Below are 19,896 nucleotides of genomic sequence, written 5' to 3' on the forward strand. Positions count from 1 at the left end.
TGCAATTTATACAAGCACTAGCGTCGTGAAGGAAGGAGAGGAATCGTTTTTTATCATATAAATTAATGAATATCTACGTATCCTTCCTTCTACTTTACAAAAGCTAATAGCCGTGACACCTCAGTTGACAGCCATTAAATCGAAAAGCAATATTATTCAGTTCATAAGGATTTCATTCATAAGGATTTCCGAAGCCTCTGTGTGAAAGTCACTCCATGAAGGACCTTCACTAAAGTCAGGAGGCTTGAGATTGAGGCCCTTCATGACATCCTGCTCTGCCAAAAGAGTAGGAAAAAGGGACTGGCCCTATTTTATTATTATTGAGAGCTTGTAGAAAGCAAGAGAGACAGCACAGCAACCATTAGGATGATTGACAAGGCATTCGTGTACATTATGCAAATCAAGCTTAAGGGTTGGTAAAATATGAAATTGCTATGTGATCATCTGAAGACTTTAAGGCAATTAAGGAAATAGAGGCAATGGCAACTGATATATCTTCATTTACTGGTCTCCACTCCGTTACTGTCGCTCATAAAATAACAGAGAGAAACCTGTTTAATGCAGAGTGGGAAATAAAAAGGAAACCGGGGAACTGTAGGAGTTTAGAAACCATGTATATTTTTGTTTTCAATACTTTGCTTCTAAAGATATTTTTAGAGGGAGGGAATACCGCCCCCACCAACTGGTTTACAGGACATCCGCTTTGTCATAACTGTTTAGGACTTTACCAGAGGCTGAGTTAATTGCGACTTGTATCTCAAAACCTCAGTAGTATAACTGGTCTGATATTTGTTTTAATACTACTATAAGAGTTTTTTGATGCACGTAAAAAACAGTTATCAATAATTACGGCATGGTTTAAGAAAATTATGCAAGAATACACTTTTAAAGTTTTGAATAAATACGAGAAATATAAAAATCTCTTTTCAGTGAAAATCACTAACCGCTGTGAGAGAGAGAGAGAGAGAGAGAGAGAGCCCTTTTGCAGTGAGCTGTGGGAAGAGACGGGGACAAAGCTTTTATCTTCCAGAGAGAGAGAGAGAGAGAGAGAGAGAGAGTCTGACTTTGACATGGTAAGAAGAGGAAGTGGGAGAGCTGTTGCATTTACTACGAGAGAGAGAGAGAGAGAGAGAGAGAGAGAGAGAGAGAGAGTGGGCCAGTCGAAGCCACCGCAGTCCCCCACAACTTCGGCAGCTTCAACGGAGTGCGGAAGTGCATCATTCCCCGAGTGAACGAAACGCGAAACACTATTGTCCGCAAACGCGCGCGTCTCCCGAGCAACTCCTGTGAGAAGACTTAAGTTCCTCTTTTTTCCTCTTCCTTTGTCGTCTCCTAATTCCATCTTCTGATCTTCATACTTCTTCTAGTCAACAATTAGTGAAAACATCTTCCTCTGTGGGACTCTCATTGCAATTTGGATCAAGATATATTATTCGTATCACGCAAAAAGGCAGGCAAAAATAATTGATTAAAAAAAGTATACTTATATCCTGCATCTTACGACGTTACGTAGATGTGACGTGAATTTTACATAATCTAAAACACATTTTTTGGAGCAAATAACCCTATTTTTGTGATACACTCTTTTGTTACTCTTGACTGACCCTAGCTCTCTTTCATGAATATATTAAAGAAACAGGGTTACGTGAAAAATGAAACACTCGGTGCACAAATGGAACTAGATTTATGCGAGTGCCTCAGAGGAAGACAGTTATCACCTACCCATTAACATCTGATTATATGTTTTTACCTGGTGTGTATTTTGTGCATGAATGTATACTGCTATCTATTGCCTTTTTTTCACGTAATTGTGTTACGATTTCTCCGTGAAATGTGTTTTTTTTAGTTTGCTTTTTTTATAAAATGTATTTATACTTGATAACTATGAAGCGGAATTTGCCCTCGTACGCAGAGTTACAATTTAAACGTAAAATTCGTTAAACCTATGACTGACATTCAAATACTTGTAAACAACCAATACACATACATGCACTGTGCATAGACTTCATGTGTTAGTTGTCCCACATTATTATGTGGATAGTTTCAATATATTAAATTTTGTGTGCCCTGAATTTTGAATTATAAGACAGAATTCAAGCCCACAGGATATGAATCCTGAAGACCGCATCATCCAGGTCCATCTATTATACTAAGCAGTGCATTAGCTACCTGGTGGACAGCCAACTGTGGCTGGTGTCAGAAAAGGTCAGCACCCTCTGGAGTGACCCACTCTAATTAGCGTGATCCGACCTCCAGCTTACTCGAGATACGTGCAAAAATTTCCCGTCACGCATAAGTTGCAAGCATTATATTTGTAACGTAACGTAATTAAAACGTGCTAAAATCTACAGTCAAATAGAGCTAGTTTCACCAACGAAAATTAAAAGCATTTTTCTGTACTGTTTAACATGCACATTATTAATTTTTTTGCATTTTCATTCTTATAAATAACTCTTATATATCCTATCCTAAAGTTCCCGTATCTTTAACTCAACGCGAAACACCTTTTTTCAGACCTTTTTAGGCTTTCCATGGGGATTTCCTACCCCCTAGCAAGAACAAGAACAACAGCAACAAAAACAAAGTAGTTTGTAGGCTTACTCTGATATTCAGAATTTCTTTTGGGATCGGGTAGTTAATCCTATGCCCTTTCTTTGATACTAGTTGCGCTGTACCATTTTACAGTGTGGCACAGGTGGGGCAAACTATCCAGAATCGGCCAATGGACTTTTTCGAATGGGGCTCAGTAAACTTACCCCCATTTGCAACAGTCCATAGGCCTATCCTGATCAGTTCCTCATGCATAACCGTCTGTGAAAGAGTACCAGCGCCATCTAAGAATCATAAAACAAAAAGGGCATGAGACTAGTTGCCCTCATTCTAAAAGAAGTGCTAAATTCTAGAAGATTTTTGATATTAGATTTGAGTCCTAGGCGATGAAGGCAACAGGCACAAGACGTTAAAATCTCATCAAATCTTTGCCAATCTGAACACTTAACGGTGGAATAGGAGCTATCAACCTCATTTTATAAGACTTTCAGACAACAAAAAGGCTGAACTGCTCAGGAACTAATCACTCTGATCAGAAAATACGACTATAGTGCTGTACACACACACACACACACACACACACACACACACACACACACACACATATATATATATATAGATATAGATATATATATATATATATATATATATATATATATAATATATATATATATATATATATATAATATATATATTAATATATATATGTATATATATCTATATCTATATCTATATATATATATATATATATTATATATATATATATATATATATATATATATATAAATATAAGCTGGCTCAGTTATCCCAGTATATATTCCAGCCCCGTATTCCATAAACCTTCTAAGTTGCTAATAATCGTTTCCAAATTCTTCTTACAGAATTCTTAGCATCTTCTATTTTGCAGTTCACGTTATCTCTGCTACTACCATCATCCAGCATACTTATTATTAGATACTTGTACTTGTGCGTATCTACTATTTTCATTCTTATACCATCCCCACTAACATTCATATCTACTTTCTGGTTTCCATTTACCTTCATAACCTTCCTCTCGCTCACTTTTACTATTAGGTGTCACGTCTTGTGAATACTTTCACTCTTTCAATATTCTTTCTAGTTTTTCTCATATGATCCTCACTCAACACTACTTCTCAGCAAACAATACCCCTCCACAGTCCTCACAGTTCTTGCTTCACTCCATCAGTAAAGATCGTAAACAATCATGGAGGCATCACAGACCATCCATCTTAACTCTATGTATCAACAAACCAGCCATTTTCCAACCTACAGGGTATGACACACGCTTCAATTCCATCATGAACACCAGCTTGTAGCACTAAGTAGCTTAACTTTTGTAGAATTCATCCCGGACGCACTCTTACCTTGATCAATTCTGTCGTAAGGTTTATAATGACAGATCTGTCATAAACAGTTGTTTTTCCCTTACTTTTAACGTTCTAACATTGTTTCATAACGCACACTTGGTCTGTCCGCTCTGCTCTTCGTTGAATCCCACACCCATCCTCCCATATCAGTCCTTCTACCATCATTTCTTAAGCTGGCCATACACGATAGAGACTGGCCCGTCAATTTCAAGAGGGGATTGTCCCGCATCGGTCCAGTCTTTATGGTGTATGGGGGGAAAAAAGCCAGTCTCGTCGGGCTTGTCTTGGCTCGCCATCCTTTCAGCATGTTGAAAAATCCTGTCCTGTCCCGTTGCAATTTGCTGACTCGCCGCGCAGTCCCTAACGTGTGTGGGAAGAGATTAGCCTCCCAGAGTCCTGACCATCCCTCAAGGCATGATAGTTTTACTTACCATTCAAATATTCATCACGTAAGCTGTCATATATTGCTTGACAAGTTTCAGGTATGATTTTTCCTAAAGCTTGGGCAGAAATTCCAGTTGAAAATTTGAGATCCTCCAGTGACCGTCCCGTTGCTAAAAACCTCAATGTTGAAATCAACCTTTCTTCTGCAGAAATAAATAGCCTGTCTCATTACTGTGTCTTCTTTTGTAATCTTTGTCGAAACAAGGGATAAGAGGTATGTGAAGGCTTCGTTGGTCATTCTCAAATAATTTCTATAATCATCTGGGTTATTTTCCTTTAACTCATTCAGTAACATCATATGAGAAAATTTCTCTCTCTTTCTTAGCCATTCTTTTGACCATTGTCTTCTGCGATTTTTTTGCCACACATTTCATAGTTATTGTCCTCTTGATCCAAGAGAGCTATGATTACAGCAATCATCTTTCTTTTATTAAAAAAAAAAAAGCCATATTGCGAATGATATGTCACCTTACAATCAAGACCGCTTGAACCTGAGTATCTTCTTCTCATAGACCGATGGGCAGATAATGAAGAATGTGGTACTCCCTAGATGGCAGAGCATGTTGTCCTCTTGAAATCCTGTCTCCATCGTGTATGGCAATCTTACTTTAATGATCGGTATTTTACCAATATACAAGGGTATACTGCTCATACACTTCTTGTAGCAAGCTTTATCCTCTTTCCCCCTCATACATATGAACAATCAATCCTCTCCTTCATTCCTTTACTACCATATATCAAGTAAGAGTGGCTCAAGCGATGTGAACTATGACGGAAGTCTTGGAAGAAGAAGAATAGAGAGTTCTAATGGAGAGCAGGATGGAGTGATTTGAGGGTGATCTGGTCACGTCAAGAGACTGAGGATGCTATCCCTTCGAATGGGGGTTACGACTATCTTAGGTTTCGTAGGTTGCCCCAAAAAGTGGCAGTTAAATTGCTTGAAAGAGGCGTGGAAATGGGTGGATATCAAAATCCAAGTAAAGGGAGAATTCATTCATGGCCGGGATGGGTGGTCAACAGGTGAGGCTAATCGACACTTTTTGGGGGAATTTTCTTACGCCTAATTTTCCTTTTTTCTCTGAAGAGGGTGGCGACCGAGACACTCATGATATTCATGACGTTGAATGCGATACAAAAAAAAAAGATCAGGAAAGAAGACTGAATGGTTTGGTCATGTCATGAGGAGAGAAGATGAACACGTATGTAAGAGGGTTATGAGCATGGAGGTGGATGGCAGAAGAGGGAGGGGATGGCCAAAGCTCAGGTGGAAAGATAAATCATTGCATGATATTGAAGGAAAAGGGTCTAAGAGAACAAGATGTACAGGACAGAAGAAGGAGATGACTGACTAGAAACAGCGATCCCATATAGAAATGGGAAAAGCTGAAGGCAAAGAAGTTAAATGCGATGCAGAATATTGTAATTCATCTTGATTTTAAATGTTATTATCTACAGTAATTTTAGGTTAGGATCGTATCATGATCCTCACTATCCGTAAATCCTATAATTATGAAATTTCCAATTTATAGAGCATATTACTTCCATTATCGTCTCCCTCCGCTAACTACTGGAAACTTGGTAAATACCGTTATCGTTTTTACGTCACCAGCAGCGGAAGATTGTGAGGAAGAGCTTCGTAAAATATTTAGGTTAAGCTAGTGCGGGCAACTTTAGAGGAAGGAATATTGCCTCGGCCGTTCCTCTTTTTCCTTAAACAAAGTACGGTGAAATCTGTCTGAAAGTAATGTTCAGAAAAAAAACAAGAAAACAAAAACAATATAACAGTATTTAAACAAAGGCGCATTTAAGTGACCTGTATATCTTGCAGACAAGAAGAGAGAGAGAGAGAGAGAGAGAGAGAGAGAGAGAGAGAGAGAGAGAAATTACTTTTTCTTTCACTCTCGCTTAACATTATTCATTTGAGAGAGAGAGAGAGAGAGAGAGAGAGAGAGAGAGAGAGAGAGAGAGAGAGGAGAGAGAGAGAGAAGTTACTTTTTTCTTCACTCTCGCTTAACATTATTCATTTGAGAGAGAGAGAGAGAGAGAGAGGAGAGAGAGAGAGAGAGAGAGAGAGAGAGAGAGAAAGTTACTTTTTCTTTCATTCTCGCATAACATTATTCACTTTCCAAAGAGAGAGAGAGAGAGAGAGAGAGAGAGGTGCTTCGCTTAGAGACAGACACATCATTCAGATGGACAGACAAACATACAAAGGGAGAGATGTTTTCTTTTAATTTTCGTTTCAAATCCAGATAACCTCCTTTTTTTCGGAGGAGAGGAGGAAGCGACTGACAGAAACAAAAATAGTTCTAGGAGAGAGAGAGAGAGGAAGAGAGAAAGTCGGTTTACATTTTCACATCACCTAGACGTCACTAAATGTCATACGGCTCTGTTTACGTGATATGCGTGTGTATAAGTGCATGTGTACACTTGTGTACATAGGTGTATGGCAATCTGTTCCAGTTAGATAAAAGGGTATGTATAAAATCCTACGCTCGCTTACGCTATAGAGCAAAGAATCTGATGCTATGGCAACGGAAACATAGAGAGTGATATGGCATTGTAGAAGCTGGCGTAGATTTTCTGTAATTTGTAACTTTCTTTCATCATTCTTAAAGCCATAAGTAGTGTAGCTTTATGGTAGCATTGCTGGATGAATGACTCGGTGATTCTGATGTATAGTGTTTATTGAGGAACTGGAATTGGAATATAAAATTTAGGCCAAAGTGAAACACTGAGACTTAAGAGGTCATTTCGGCGCTGAAAAGGAAATTAGGAGCAAAATGTTTTGAAGGGGTTAACAGGAGGAATACGAACGGAGGTACATCAAAAAAATTGAAAGTAGTTGCAGCTAGGGTCGCAGGTAAGCTTCAGAGAACCGTGTGTCAAGCCTACAGTGCACCGCATGAGGTGTAATGATCGCACTAACCCCCTAAAACCCCTCTACTACAGGAGTGCCTAGTGAGTAAATTCGTATTTCCACGATGTAACGAATCGAAGGCTGTGGATCTTTCGCTTGATTTCCCAGTACTTTTGTTCCAGGGCTCAAAAATTCACTTATATATTCGGTGTTCGGGACAAAATTTCGGTTTCAGATTCAAGGAATCTCAATTTAAGCTATTGAAGTTTATACGCGGGGTTCCGAAGCCTCTGTAATTATGAAACTGTTTTATTGAAACTAGATTCAGACGGAATTTGGTGCACGGGCTCTGGGCGGCAGCTGTTCTTTATTAATTCATCTTCCAAAACCAGTGACTGTCTGGCTCGAAATATGATGACATTAATCTCTAGAAAGCAGGAGTCACGCAGTGATAGCTGGATGTTGCGAAAACGTAATACTCTTCGCAATAACATAAACTCCTTAATGAAGAAAAGGCTTCATATTAAAACTGTTAAGGCATGAAAATAGCGTAACAGTGATAATGGAAAAATATTATACACATTATCCTCTCAAATGTGTGTGGGTGTGTTGCTTGTGTTCGGAGGAGAGAGAGAGAGAGAGAGAGAGAGAGAGAGAGAATCTTTTTCGTATTGGATTTTGGGAATAATGTTCCAAGTGAGAGAGAGAGAGAGAGAGAGAGAGAGAGAGATTTTATCTTCCCATTTTAAGAATAATGGACGCAGGCAAGTTGAGAGAGAGAGAGAGAGAGAGAGAGAGAGAGAGAGAGAGAGAGAATTTTTTTCATATTTGATTTTGGGAATAATGCTCCAAGTTGGATAGAGAGAGCGAAGAAAGAGAGAGAGATAGAGAGGGAAAGGAGAGAGGAGAGAGAGAGCGAGCTCAAACTTTGGCTAGTTCATCTGGGGAGTGAATGCCATCACATTGTCACCGTAATTAGTATTGTAATTACTTGCAAAGCAAAGGAAACGACACGATCTATTACAGCAGTTGTGAGGATGAATAATTCTGGAGGTCTCGCCACTGCAGTGGAATTGCTCTCAAACGGAATTCTTTTTTTTTAACCTTGCAGAATTAGCTTCATTCAGTGATTTGCAATTTTCGTTAGAACGTGGGTGTCCGGCGTAGTCTTTTGTATATTTCCAAGTGAATATTATCGCCTGGAAATATACAATTAGGTTAGGTTAGGTTGGTTTGTGTATTTCATGTGCTAAAGATGCTGTAAACGCAATAATAGAAGCATATATTTTAATCTATCACTTTTCTTATGAATCTTAAATGATATTTAATGATGTGGCATCAATACATATAGATATACACTACGGTAATATATATTATGGTAACTAATATAATATATAATATATATATATAATATATATATATAATAATGTATGTATATATAATTATATAGATATGTAAAGGGGGTTAAATGTTGGGCGTTTTCTCTCTCTCTCTCTCTCTCTCTCTCTCTCTCTCTCTCTCTCTCTCTCTCTCTCTCTCTCTCTCTCTCGCGGATTTGCCTACTATCATCGCGTCGTTCTAACTAGTGGATACCAAAGGCCATTTGTATTTTATGCTCGAACTCACACTATAAAAACACCATAATATGTAAGATTTCATCCGTTTATAATAAACCCTCAAAAAATATACCAAAACAATTACCTACAATTTATCAAAAACATGTTAAAAGATAACTAGTTGTTTTAGGCTTATTTTATGAGTTAATTTACCATCCACGCAACTTCTTTTGAGGACCTGGCAATGGGAGAGTGAGCAAATAAGACCAGAGGAATCCACATAACTAACTACAGCAGTAGCTGGGTTTACTGTTCATGAAAACTGTACATTCACTCTCCTGATGGTCAGGGTTAGAATAAGACCGGTTTCATGTGTGTAATTCTTGGTATATTTTGAAATATAGACTTTATCTCTGCTGGTTATTTCACGATCCTACTGTTGTGTGTGAATCTTGGTATGTTTCTAAAAATACGCTGAAGGTATTTGCCAGGACCAGTGTCCTAATCACATTTAGACAGAATCAGCAATACCTGTTAGCAAATGGAGTTTATATATTTTGCTTGTGAAAGCCTGGTTTCGATAACCTAAGCCCTGTTGGTCTTAATAAAACAGGATTTCACTTATTTAAGACCGACTTCGATTATTAAAGCCCAATTTATCTTATTAAAACCTATTAAAGCTCGGTTTTGCTTATTAAAGCCCAATTTCGCTTGTCAAACGTGAACCAAAGAGAGAACGCATTTTACTTATTAAAGCCCGATTTCGCACACTGAAGCCCAATTTTGCCTAATAAAGCCCAATTTCGCATGTCAAACGAAAGAGAGACCGGATTTTAACTATTAAAGCCCGATTTCGCATATTAAGCACGAATTCCCATATTAAAGCCCGTCTTTGCTTATGAAAGCCCAATTTCGCTTGTGAAACGCGAACCAAAGAGAGAGATCGAGGGCCTCGGTACGCTTTGCCGCCATTACGGGTTAATTGCTTTTAATTAAAAGCTGTTCGTCGATGCTCTCAGGATCCGACTCTCCTCTAAGACGGTGTTGCACCTGGTTTTTACTGCGAATAAACCCGAGGTCTCTGAGCGACTTCGCTGATGAATCCTTCAAAGCAGAGCGAATTCTGGACAAGTAGCGTTTCCTCCGGATTAAGCGTCAAATGGGTAGATATTAAAGGTGAATGAAATTGACCTTAACCATTAGGAAATATTCATTGTTTAATATAATTCCAGCTTGATAGTTATTCCAGTTCGACACTGAATTGAATTGAATTGAATATGGATTTTAGGCCAAAGGCCAAGCACTGGGACCTATGAGGCCATTCATCGCTGAAATGGAAACTGACAGTAAAAGGGTTGATAGCTGTAACAGGAGGAAAACCTCTAAGCAGTTGCACCATGAAGCAATTGTTAGTAGAGGGTGGAGAGTAAGATGGAAGAAAGAGAATATGGAAGGAAGTACAGTAAAAGGAATGAAAGGGGTTGCAGCTAAAGGCCGAAGGCACGCTGCAAAGAACCTTAATCTTAAGTAATACCTACAATGCACCGCATGAGGTGCACTGACGGCAACTATCCCCTTACAGGGCCCGTTCGATATACTTGTTTACCCTGTAACGGGTTAGTGCCGTCAGTGCAACTCACAGGTGATCCGTTGGCATTGCTCAAGGTTCTCTGCAGCGACAGTTTCCCTGCAACCGGTTGATGCCTTTTACTATACCTCCGTTCATAATCTCTTCCGTCTTTCTTTCCTACCTATCCTGATAAACATTATTCTCGGCGCTGAATGATCTCATAAGTTCCAGCGCTTGCCCTTGGGCCTAAATTTTTTCCAGCTCCAGTTTCGATGTTTGTTTATATATTAGTTTCATAAGACTTAAAGGACCACATATACTAGTATCATGCAAATTGATTTCTCTGGTGTCGTAAGGTTTTCAGTGAAGCAATTATTCTGATCATTATTTTAGCACACTCTTATTTTGCAGAATAATTTTCATAGAAATCCTGCTTGAAATTAATTAACTACAACTGACATTCCAATATTTCATTCACCTTGGACCTAATCAGCAGAAGTATTTTATGTGAGAATAAATCTTAAAATTCTATGAATGTTTTGACATTGGCGTATACAGACCAAAAGTAAATACTGTATTTTGATTTGTATGGAAATGAGTAATAAGAATTAGGAAAAACGCTGTAACATTTAAAAACACACAGTGTAGTTGCAAGATATTACTGGGACAGTAAGACGTTAATAAATTAAAAACCAAAGTATCAAAAACCCAAGAACAGTCAAAGGACCGTTGACTGGCTCTTTACCCAGAATCAGAGACGATAAACTATTTGCCAAACCATTTGCCAAATCGCAGATGACGTATGCAAGCCCAAAGGGACCACTTCTGACTATTACCGGTGTATTCTATCAAGGTACGAAGATAATCCTTTAATGGAAAGTTGTTTTCTGACACTGAAGTGAGAGGAACATTTACTCTGCCACAGTCTTCTTGCCAAATGATTCTTACCGGGAAGTTTTTCTTGCATTTAATTGATATTGATTGTTTGTTTGTTTGTATGGTGCTTTTACGTTGCATTGAACCAGTGGTTATTCAGCAACGGGACCAACGGTTTTACGTGACTTCCGTACCACGTCGAGAGTGAACTTCTATCACCAGAAATACACATCTCTCACACCTTAATAGAATGACCGAGTATCGAACTCGCGACCACCGAGGTGGTACGCCAACACTATACCGACCACGCCACTGAGGGGCTGATACTTACTGATAATTCCTTGCAAATGGAGAATGCAGAGGTAGGAATTGTCTTTGGGAAACGGGGATACGTGACAGTTTCAGGTTATAGGTGGGAGGAAGTACCCAAGTCACCAATTAAATTCATTTAGACTCATCCAACTACAGTTGCAGTTAGAACAGAGAAACACTCTTAGTTGTCTTTTGTAATTTATCTTAGTTGGGGCCTAAGACTCTCAATGAGGGTTTGACGAACTGCACAAGCTCTTTGATGATAATCAGCCTTAGAACCACACAAAACCAAGAAGTCAGCACCTGGCCGATAAACGCCACTGACTTAAAATTTCTGAGAGTCGGAGAGCCGTAATTTCTTTTTTCATTGCCGTTTCTAAACTCTGATCCTTGGTCAGAACTGAGATACGAAGTTTCTTCGTGGCTCCTAGTGTTGTTTCAGGTCACTGAAAGGACGACAAACGTTTGTTATTGAAGGAGGGAACTCTCACCGAGTGTAATGACGTGAATTTCCTATGTTTAACACCAGTTTTGGAATATGTTTAACTGTTTCAAATTTTTCCATTCGTCGACCATTTTGAAAATATCCTACTAACTTGTGACAGTTAGTGTTCCAGTGCTACGTAATAAAAGCAAACAATTGAAGTACTGTGTATAGCCATATGACTGGTCTCATCATGAATTAAAAGCCAAGGAGTTCAATTGCAACTTCTCATTCTTGGCGAAGTTGATTCGAGTCTATTCTAGTGTCAATAAAATCAGACTTCAACGAATATAACGGCTGAGGGATTGAAAACCAAATGTGTTCGGTCGGCTCTCCCCCCGAAAGTTGGGTTAAATAAATGTTGTGACACAAGGAGTTACTTCGCTTCATTCCCTATTTCACATTTAAAATATTCCCATTAAATATTTAACTTTTGATTCAATAAATAGAAAATGAAAACTAGACCGTTCTTTTTAAACTAGTTATGGTAAATGGGGTTGAAAGGGAATTTATGTGTTTACGCAGCATTGGTTTGGTTAGAAATTGGATGGGTGACCAGTAAGAAAAACCAGGCGATCCATGTACATATTATACATATATCTCCTGTACAAAAGTCCCATTAAAACACACTGGCCTAAAGCTATAAGGACTTTATTTCGTTGGACTAACTTCACCGAAATATGGTCCCAGCTTTGAACCACAGTGTTTTAATGGGCCTTTTGTACATGAGACTTATTCTGTTTGAACGGGAGATTTATTTACATTATATGTATATATATATATATATATATATATATATATATATATATATATATATATATATATATATATATATATATATATATTTACATGGTGAAATTAAGTTGTCTTTCAGTTCAAGTAAAATCTAAAAATAAAAAATGTAAAAATTATAATAACTTCAATAGATATTGGAATATCATCAGACGTTGTTACATCGCTATCAGAGTACTGACCCTTGCAATTCCTAGCCTTGTTTGAATGCCGGACTGAATATTGGCTATCGAGTCGCTTTACTTAGTTTCCAGATTCACGTATGTTGTTTCAGTGGAAACTGTATTGTCCAGGTCACACTGGGTCCTTATATATAAGCTAGAATAATGTTTAAAATATATGTAATGATTCACCAAGAAATCAAGAGAGAATTTACAGATACAGAATGTCAATCTCAAGAGAGAATTGCTTAAGAAAACGAAAACTACTATGAGATTCAGGGCCTCTGTAACACGGTTTTTTCGCAATAACTTTTTTTGTTTTATCTATGGATTTCATAAATATAACGCTTATTCAGAATACACATTATATCTACACATAAATTTTGACTGTATTCTGCATTACGTAGGTTGAATAAACTTGGTACTTATAATGTAAAAGTGACTTTTTTTGAAGACGGGCGAACTTACTCAGAGAAAAGGTTTCGAACGCACTCGTTACGTAACTTATGACAGCATTTCTTCCCTCTTTCTCGATGGATGATTGGCTATACGTAACGAAGGCTAGACCTCTGGCAACATTGACATACAAATTTAAATACAAGCAAAGCAGTACACCTTTATGAACTCTGAAGCCTCTCCACTGATAATTGTCATAATGAACAAACCAACAAAATATGTTAATAAATACAAAAACACTTCGATTATTAGTCTAACTCCTAAAATAAGTGTCCTAAGAAATTACAGTCTACTTTATAAGTCACAATCAGATAGACGATGTAGGGAATAGTTGGTAATTTTCAAAAACATAGTAGACAAGCTTGATTTGATAACTGCTATATCCAATGTCAAGCAATTTTTATTTATTGGCTATCTACCTATTTACTGAAAGAAGAAGAAAAAAAATCGGATGATCTGTTGGTCTGCTGGAGATTTAGCACATATAAGCTTATATTTACTTTGGATAAAAATCTTATATAAAAATAGTTATATAAAGGCTGATTACATACAATCTCTCTCTTTCTTTCTCTCTTGGTGGCATAGTGAATAGTTAATGGAAATGTTCAAAATCCTGAATGACATTATAAGTATTATAATCACGTTACGCTAAATACAAATCAGACCATAAACATTGGATTTAAACTATAAACTGAATAATTACCTATTCAGGCTATAGTAAGTATGGCCACGGGCTGCTTTCTCTTGTTTGTATAAAGTTACAAGTCGTAAGGCAAATGCAGTTTTGCAACCACGGGGAGAATTCCAATTCCTGTTAGCCATTCTTGACTGCTATGGGTTTCAGAGCCGATGGAACAAGGTGAATGAAGTTTCTGTCTGGCGGATGGGCGGGGCAACATTTCGTAAAACGGTGTTTACCTTGCTTACGTAATGAATGTTTTCGACTCTTGGCTCGTAATCATTGGCCATGGCGTCGGCTAGATAAGTTTTACTCTATAAAAATTAAAACTATCGGGTTTAGGTTATTGATAATGCTGACAAAATTTGTGTGTGGTTGTAAAAAATACATATGTCAACTTTCAGCTACATCCGATGCTTTGATAAGGAGCAAAGTCCAAAAAACCGTGTTACAGAGGCCCTGAATCTCATAGTAGTTTTATATATATATATATATATATATATATATATATATATATATATATATATATATATATATATATATAAAACTACTATGAGATTCAGGGCCTCTGTAACACGGTTTTTTGGACTTTGCTCCTTATCAAAGCATCGGATGTAGCTGAAAGTTGATATATGTATATTTTACAACCACACACAAATTTTGTCAGCATTATCAATAACCTAAACCCGATAGTTTTAATTTTTATAGAGTAAAAATCATCTAGCCGACGCCATGGCCAATGATTACGAGCCAAGAGTCGAAAAACATTCATTACGTAAGCAAGGTAAACACCGTTTTACGAAATGTTGCCCCGCCCATCCGCCAGACAGAAACTTCAATTCACCTTGTTCCATCGGCTCTGAAACCCATATATATATATATAGGATATATATATATATAATATATATATATATATATATATATATATATATATATATATATATATATAGCTCCCGAATGTAAATCCCATGACAAAATTGCTTAAAAAAAGTAAAAAATTTACGAGAGAGAGAGAGAGAGAGAGAGAGAGAGAGGCAGAGAGAGAGAGAGAGAGAGAGAGAGGGAACTTACAGCTACAGAATGTCAATCCAATGAATAAATTGCTTAAGAAAAAAGAAAAATAGTTGAGAGAGAGAGAGAGAGAGAGAGAGAGAGAGAGAGAGAGAGAGAGAGACTTTACTTGCTTCTGAGTGCTGTGACGGTGTAGATTTGATAGTTAATATGGAGTACGGCGTATAAAAACAAATCTTTTGGAATGTGTCGCCACCTCAGTATTTTGTGGACCCTATGAAGAAAAATTTTAAGAACTAAGCTACTATGAGATTCTGGGCCTCTGTAACACGGTTTTTTTCGCAATAACTTTTTATCTATGCATTTCATAAATATAACGCTTATTCAGAATACATATTATATCTACACATAAATTTTGACTGTATTCTGCATTACGTAGGTTGAATAAATTTGGTACTTATAATGTAAAAGTGACCTTTTTGAAGACGGGCCAACTTACTCAGAGAAAAGGTTTCGAACGCATTCGTTACGTAACTTATGACAGCATTTCTTCCCTCTTTCTCGATGGATGATTGGCTATACGTAACGAAGGCTAAACCTCTGGCAACAATGACATACAAATTTAAATACAAGCAAGCAGTACACCTATATGAACTCTGGAACCTCTCCACTGATAATTGTCATAATGAACAAACCAACAAAATATGTTAATAAATACAAAAAACACTTCGATTATTAGTCTAACTCCCAAAATAGGTTTCCTAAGAAATTACAGTCTACTTTATAGGTCACAATCAGATTGACAAAATGTAGGGAATAGTTGGTAATTTTCAAAAACATAGTAGACAAGCTTGATTTGATAACTGCTATATCCAATGTCAAGCAATTTTTATTTATTGGCTGTCTACCTATTTACTGAAAAAAAAAAATTACCGTATATTGGCTTTAAACCTTCACCAATAATTATCGTCAGAATGATGACTTCATGAGGCTTCACCCACTTTCGCCTCGTTATAATTCAGGATAACACTGAAGGCTACCATGGGCACTGTTGGATTAGAAAATTTAACATCTGTCTATAAAAACAAATTTCTCGAGTAGTTGTAAGAAGTGCTAAATGATCCTCAAGGATCCCAGCAGTTGGCCTAAACGTTTAATTCATGTATATTATTGCTATACTGTTGCGGCACTACTGCTACAGTATGTTACTACGCTAGCACTGATACCCCACCCACATCTATGTATCGTTCCGCCATTCATAAAGTCTTTGGGTTTCAGAGCCGATGGAATTTCTGTCTGGTGTATGGCGGGGGCAACATTTCGTCAAAAGGTGTGTTTACCTTGCTTACGTAATGAATGTTTTTCGACTCTTGGCTCTTAATCATTGGCCATGGCGTCGGCTAGTTCATTTTTACTCTATAAAAATTAAAACTATAGGGTTTAGGTTATTGATAATACTGAAAAAATTTGTGTGTGGTTAGAAAATATACATATGTCAACTTTCAGCTACATCCGATGCTTTGACAAAGAGCAAAGTCCAAAAAAACCGAGGGTTACAGAGACCCTGAATCTCATAGTAAACAGTAAATGTTAACATTAATTAGGAAGATGAGATAACAGTGCTTCAAGCCAGTAACGGCAAAAATGCAGATATTCAGTTGCTAAATAACGTATTATCAATGTCATTGTAATGGGTTGTACTTTCGCTTGATGTTTTTTTTTTATGACTCATTTAACTAATTTTAAGTCTTTGCCAGTATTTCGGAACAATTATGATGCCGTGAAATTTATATATATATATATATATGTGTGTGTATATATGTATATATATACTATATATACATATATATGTATGCGTGTATGTATATATATATATATACATACATATATATATACATATATATTTATATATTATTATATATATATATATATATATTTGTGATGTGTGGTGTGTGTGTGTGTGTGTGTATGTATATATAAATTTCACGGCTTCGTAATTGTTCCGGAATACTTTCAACGATTTAAAATAGCTAAATGAGTCATAAAAAAAACCATAAGAAAGGCATCACGCGAAAGTACTACCCATTACAAAACACAAAGCACACTGATACACAGCAATGGCCAAGCACTCAAGTACAAAACACAGAGCACCCTGATGCACAGCAATAGCCAAGCACTCACTTTCACGAGCAGAGAAACAATAGTAATAATAATGATTCTTCCCTTGTCCTCTAGAAACTTGCTGTGACGAAAACACCGAAACGCGATTAGGTTCTTCTGTAACATGAGATTTCCAACGAGATACATCAGTAACTAACGCTTTGGTGCGAATGTGCTCGGCATTTGGAATTAGGGTTACAAGAACCACTCTCTTAAGAGATGAACTTTTGGAAATGACGGGGAGAGAGAGAGAGAGAGAGAGAGAGAGAGAGAGAGAGAGAAGAGAGAGAGAGAGAAATTTCCACTAACAGAATGTAAATCCCCATAAAACAAAAATTGCATAAATGTAAATCCAATTAAAACTGTTAAGAATAATGAAGAAAAATATGATATGAGAGAGAGAGAGAGCGAGAGAGAGAGAGAGAGAGAGAGGTTATTTGGTGATGAAAGAATCCACTTTATTAAATAGTAGACTCCCTTTCATATCACAGAAGAAACCATTTAATTCAAAAGGAGAATCCATCTTTATTTTACAGAGGAATCCACTTCATATTACAAAAATTGTAAGTGGACTGAAGTGATTCTGTGAAATGAAGTGGATTCTTTCAGTCCTCAGTAAAACTGAATCAGTGTTTGCAGACTATAACAAGAAATCAGGAATCAGATCAGATCAGTCAACGTTCGAGGTAATGTGGAATATAGAAAATAAAAAGCATTTTACAGTTAAAAGGATGCATTCACAGTTCAAAGCAGCTTTTAGGCTTTGCAATATCTGGATTTATTTGCGTAGGTTTTGATATGAAGAAACTTAATAATCCCCATTTAATTCACTATGAATCCACTGTACTACCATCCTGCAACTTAGGGATTCCGTATTCATCTTCCTTTGTCACCCTCCCTTGATTCACCACTTTCATTTTGCCCCATTCATCTCTCTCTCTCTCTCTCTCTCTCTCTCTCTCTCTCTGTGTGTGTGCTGTGATCATCAGCAAAGGCTGTTCTATTCCAGGATTTCAAAAGGAATCCTTATATTCGATCTGCTACAGAATGACCATAGTCAGTCATACGGGATTTCGACGCGCATAGATTTGGGGCTGTGACGGAGAATTAAGTATGGAAGGTTATTTTGCTTATATCTTCATAATTTTTATCATCCTGATCCGTGAAATTCCTTGGTTAATCTTTAGTTTTACTAAAGGAAGAATTTTTAATTGTTTGTAGTCACTGTGACTGTGGCTCAGTGGCGTCGCTATGGGGAGTCAGGGGGGAGGCGGGGGCAGACACCCCGAGTCAATTGCTTGGCTCCCCACACTGGTGGCCCCCAGTTGAAATTTGAAGAGGTTTTGGAGGGTCATAAGTCTTTTGTAATATTAATGATATGCACGATTTTGATATATTGACATAAGATAGATATGATACTATAGTTGAAAATTAATACTTGATAATGGAAATGAGGCTAGTGTTAAATGTAAGGTTGTGAGGATACTAATTTATACTAAGTATTGGAAACATTTGTATATGCTAGTAAGAGATGAAAATTAATTGAAAATTGAGGTCTTTCATTAAAAAAAACAGGTTTACTAATTACTAGTACTACTGCTTTCCTTCATTCAGATGATATATACATTCGAGAATATATTTTACCAATTAAAGAATTGGTGCGTTAGTTTTGTGACTTTCTATGGGGGCTCCCCCTAAAAGAAATATCTTGGCCCCACCTAGGCACCCCACTGATGGAATACCAGCTAAGCACTGAAGTGTAGCTATGATTTTTAAACCGTATTTTAAACATCTTCAATTTCGTTAAGATACCATTTAATCTAAAAAAAAAGTCTGTTTTCATACCAAAGACATCAATGCTAATCTTAACAGACTTGAAAAAATGCGAATTTTTTGTAGGATTTTTATTACAGGAGTGAAAAATGCGTTATTATCGTCTACTTAGAATAAAATGTTCAGTGGTGCTCAGATCTCATGCGATATGATTCTTTTTGTATCGTCCAGATTCTCAGACTCACTGCCAAGTAGTGTTAAACATTTTTTTTATTTCTAATGTATGCATGTCGAAAAGTTTGCAAATTCACAGCTAGCCCTATTTTTCATTATGGTTATATATTAATGATCCCTTTTATGCATTGCTATAATTCGTAATCCGTGCGATTTGAACTGATTTTTTTTATATGTTGCTTAGTTCAAAGTGCGGTGTAATAGGGTTAGTGGTGCCATCGATGAAAGCACACTTATCAAGCTCCTGGGACTGGTCAACATGACTACGTCTGCAGCATTATATCAGTAGATCTAATAAGCTCAATGGCCATAACAACATTTTCAAAGTAGGAATATGAATGAAAAAAGTTTTCTAAGAATGTTGAAGTTTTCGGCTGTGTTTAAGCTGCCTGTATGTTGCAAAATGTTTTATATGCCTAAAAAGGAATCTAAGACTTCTGAGATGTAATCTGTTACTAATGAATTAATTTGTAGAGATTGCTTGTTTTTATAGGAATACAATAGGAATATGAATTACAACCAGTTTTCTTTGAATGTTGAAGTTTTAGGCTGTGTTTAAGCTGCCTGTATGTTGCAAAAAGATTTATAGGCCT

At 37.0% G+C, this 19,896-nt stretch overlaps 1 protein-coding gene across 1 annotated transcript in view; it reads left to right on the plus strand.

Annotated features, from left to right (window-relative positions):
• Nucleotides 1–1,194: 1,194 nt before the first annotated feature.
• Nucleotides 1,195–19,896, plus strand: part of LOC135215846 (cadherin-20-like) — a 274,336-nt gene continuing 255,634 nt past the window's right edge. Inside the window, exon 1 of the mRNA XM_064250799.1 lies at nt 1,195–1,286. The gene's annotated coding sequence lies outside the window, so the exon portion shown is untranslated. The remainder of the gene's footprint in view (nt 1,287–19,896) is intronic.

The sequence above is a fragment of the Macrobrachium nipponense genome, chromosome 5 (assembly GCF_015104395.2).
Source record: "Macrobrachium nipponense isolate FS-2020 chromosome 5, ASM1510439v2, whole genome shotgun sequence".
Lineage (NCBI taxonomy): Eukaryota > Metazoa > Arthropoda > Malacostraca > Decapoda > Palaemonidae > Macrobrachium > Macrobrachium nipponense.